Raw genomic sequence first — 4,303 nt, forward strand, 5'->3', positions numbered from 1 at the left:
ACTCCAAATAGAGGGCGCCCTGGGAGGTACTTTTAAGAATGGAGGCTCTACACCACCTAAGCCCCACCGTGGTTGGGGCCAAGGTAAGAAAATTGGTGATTATGGCACCTTAAATGGCTGGAAATTGCACTTTTAGATTTAACATTTGAGTATAATTTTCTTTAAATATAGCCCCCCCCCCCACAAGTTCATTTTTTTTAGCAATTGGAGGTGGGGGGGGGGGGAATGACTTCCCCTACCCCCTTGAATCAGAAACTGCATTCTAGGATGGATATGTCGCGAATCAGTTACGATGATTTGCTTTAGGGTATTATTGAAATTGAGTTGTATACACAAACCAATAATTGTTTATCATTATTTTACAGGGACTGCTCGTCCATCGATACAAATCTGAGGACACTTGTTATATATCCAGCCTCGCAGAATACAACGATACAATATCGGTATGTAATCAGTTTCTTTCTTCTATTACAATTGATCATTATCTGCGAAGATCGCCTGGAATACAAAACCAAAAGTTACGGAATTTGCTAGTAGATATAATACCACTAGTGCATTGAACCTCCGGACATAGGGAAATGGATAATACCACAATTACCATAACAATGCTTAACCAAAAATATATAACATAATAAAGATGATGATGATGGCAATTACAGTGTCTGGAGTAAGAACAATTTCACTGGAAGATAGTGATGTTTAAAGATATAGAGACTTTTTTCTCATTAATTTGGCATGGGAATAATAATATAAACATAAATAAGTTCAGAATATCATTCTGTTTTTTTTTCGTGGGTTATACATACATACATATATATATATATATATATATATATATATATATATATATATTAAGATGTTATGAATTATATTTGAATTATATATTACTTACTTACTTTTGCCCATTATGCCTCGACTGGCACATTGGGCAGCATTTATAAATTATTCTGCCAACAAAAGTCTCGCGTACATTGTGGCACAGCCAGTTACGGACCATACAGTATGGCTAAGCGCGTTAATGTAACCAAATAAAATATTTCGTTGTGGCTAACAGTTTCATCCTCTTCTCTTATTCAATCACAACGAACGCAGTACAAAAATCTTCATCCCAGCCAATTGGTGAATGTAAGATTATGGTGTCATTAATTATGCCATGGTGTTTTAGCAACTTTAAGAATTATGCATCATTATTATTATACAGTTATCTTGCGTAACAAATCACAGTTTGATAGATATTGATAAATGACTTTCGATTAGAAAATTGTGTAGTATCTTTACCCATTTGACTAGTAATTGTACTGAATATCCAGTAGCTTAAAAACAATAATAATTAGTTTGAAGGGTTAAGAAATGCAATACTGTATGTTCTAGTCTATTAATTAATACAGATGATTGACGGATCGGGCATAACTTATAATGTCTCGCTATATTGTCTTGTTTATTTCAGGCTCAGGAAAGTCCATCAAGCTTGTTCAAGTACAGGCTGGAACCAATTTCAGAGATTAACCACCAGTACTTCAGCTACACGGCTACTAGCTCGATGAAACGCGTTTGCAGTGGCGCTAAAAACATATTATGGAGTGAAATTCATGCTAATGATGAGCAGGAAACGCGACAGAAACGAGGTTGTGCACTCATGTGCGGGTGTTGGTGTTCGTTTTTTTCTTGCAGTTGCGGTTGCAGATTGGAATGTTCATTTTAAAATGGTTTAATAATACAATATTATCTATATAACATGGTATAATGTAATGTGCTTTCACTCCATAATGTAACGGTGCTTTCGCTTGATATTGTATGCCTATAAAAAAAATCAGAAATAGTTTGTATAACTATAACAAATTAATAACCATTTTAGTTAATTCTTGCTGATCATATTGATCGTAGTTATAACATCTCATTTATTCACATATCTAATATAAAATGTCTATCAACATCTATTTTTTATATAAGAATAAGAAAAGGTAATTTTAGATTTTAGACAAAGAACATAATTATGTTCTTTGTCTAAAATCTAAATTTTGATCGAATAATTGTCTTTTTCTGGACAATATTACAAAAAACACCTTTTTCATATATCACATACATGTATAATATATATACACACGTATATACAATTGCTAATATTTATAATGTAACAAAAAATAAATAAAATAAAGAAAGAAATCAGCGCTATGTAGTACAGTATTAGTACTAATTATAACACACCTAAATATATCCCTGTCGTATCACGTGACATTGGTTATTTAAACCATTTCGTCAATCATCATGGAAATTTATTTCCACCGTGCATTAGTTTCCACCCGTTTTTGCCTATCACGGTGCCTAAAGAATATAACTTCAGCCTAATACAACCTTTTGATTGGTTTAAAGACGCAGGACTGTTTCATTTAGAAAAAGGGTAGACCTAGATTTTTGTTATGAAATATCAAATGACAAGAATATCCATTCAGAAAAAGATAGATTTTTTTGAATAGAATATCAAAGGACAATAACCTATTTTAGGTGTGTTATAATAAAACAAATAATGATTGTTTTCCTTTTTATTCGAGAAATGAAAAGACTATTTTCATTCGTTGGAAGAGTGACTGTTCTATTCAACTCGGCTCTTCCTCGATGAATGTAGCAGTCAATATTACAAATCATTAGAATAATGTTGCCATTGCGCTCATAAACATTCTTTATTTGTATACTATTTTATAATAAAAACGTCCATATTTTTTTGACATAAAAATAAAATCTGCAGACCAATCAGCTTGTACTGTATGTCCTTTTAAATTACCTTTCTAGTGGTATAACCATGGACCTAATAGGTCCATGATATAACAGTGACGGATCCAGAATTTTTTTCAAACTTGGGATGGGGTGGGGGGTTGGATTGGTAGTGACACAACATTTTCAGAATAGATATGTGAGTAGCGCGAATTTCAATATATGCATTGACACCCGGGTGACAAAAGGCCGGGTAGGCAACGGGTCCGGGTGGCAACGGGTCCGGGTGGAAACGGGTCCGGGCGGTAACGGGTCTAGGCGGCAACGGGCCGGAACCCTTGTTAAATATCTCGTTAGTTTTGGCACACCACGCTTACAAGTAACTACTAAAGCATGTCGCAACTCTGTGGTTTACGTTGGAAAGTCGCTAATTGTCATACAAATTGAACTGGTAATTACTAACCAGTAGAGTTAAAATAAAAATGTTCGGCTTTAATTCATTTTATTTATTTATCTTCTTGATACGCTGGTGTTAGCTCAAAACATAAATTGCAAACGATTATGAGGTTTAATCTTTGTCATAGGGAACACGTTGGTCAGAAAAAAACGTTATGCGTTGAGGTTGTTTTCAAAATTGTTGTCAAACGCGTCCACTTTCGATGGTGGTTGGTACATACATTTAAAATATGCAATTGACACTTATTTAACAGATAATGTTATTTCTCAATTAAATAGACATAGTAGGTTCCACAAGATAATCTGATTTTCTGTAACTGCGGTTATTAAAAGTCAAGTTTCAAATACGTTTTACTACAACCTTACACCATTGTGCTGGAGGTTCAATGCCTCGCTGTGCATTTTGCTTGTGTCCTTATAGGCAAAACACTTTACTTACGGTTGCCTCTCTCCAAGGGAGTACTTGATATGCTCAAACACAAAAGTCACAGATTGCAGCTGCAACTGAATTCTCCCCAGAGAGCCTTAAATCAGAAACAATATACGGGCCTCGATGATAGAGTTTGCGGATTCGAGTCCGACCATTTTTGTTTTCATACAACTAAGGACTTTTAGGAATAATAATAAATAATAATAATAATAATAATAATAATAATAATAATAATAATAATAATAATAATAATAGCAATAAAAATAATAACAATATAATAATAATAATAATAATAATAATAATAATAATAATAATAGTAATAATAATAATAATATGATGATGATAATGATGATGATGATAATGATGATGATGATGATGATGATGATTATGATGATGATGATAAGAAGAAGAGGAAAAAGAATTAGAAGGTGATGCCAACAAAGCCTCTAAGCGCTTCACATTATTACAGTAGCTCCAGTCATTGGAGTTATGGAACACACACCTTTCCCTTCAAATAGCAATCAAAAGCATTTTGCAAGAGGCCAGTATAGTAAAAGCAGAAGAAATAAATTTTAGTTTTAATTTTAATTTTAATTTTAATTTTAATTTTAATTTTAATTTTAATTTTAATTTTAATTTTAATTTTAATTTTAATTTTAATTTTAATTTTAATTTTAATTTTAATTTTAATTTTAATTTTAATTTTAA

General features: G+C 32.4%; 2 long non-coding RNA genes across 2 annotated transcripts in view; both read left to right on the forward strand.

The window, feature by feature from the left end:
* Window positions 1-4,303, forward strand: part of LOC117110899 — an 8,504-nt gene that overhangs the window by 2,741 nt on the left and 1,460 nt on the right. The window lies entirely within an intron of this gene.
* LOC117110900 lies at window positions 363-2,751 on the forward strand. Its single transcript, XR_004445784.1, has 2 exons — window positions 363-443; window positions 1,448-2,751. It is a non-coding gene; the product is annotated as an uncharacterized LOC117110900 (long non-coding RNA).

This window comes from Anneissia japonica, unplaced genomic scaffold, assembly GCF_011630105.1.
Source record: "Anneissia japonica isolate Jap-2015-1 unplaced genomic scaffold, ASM1163010v1 scaffold287773_len227377_cov100, whole genome shotgun sequence".
Lineage (NCBI taxonomy): Eukaryota > Metazoa > Echinodermata > Crinoidea > Comatulida > Comatulidae > Anneissia > Anneissia japonica.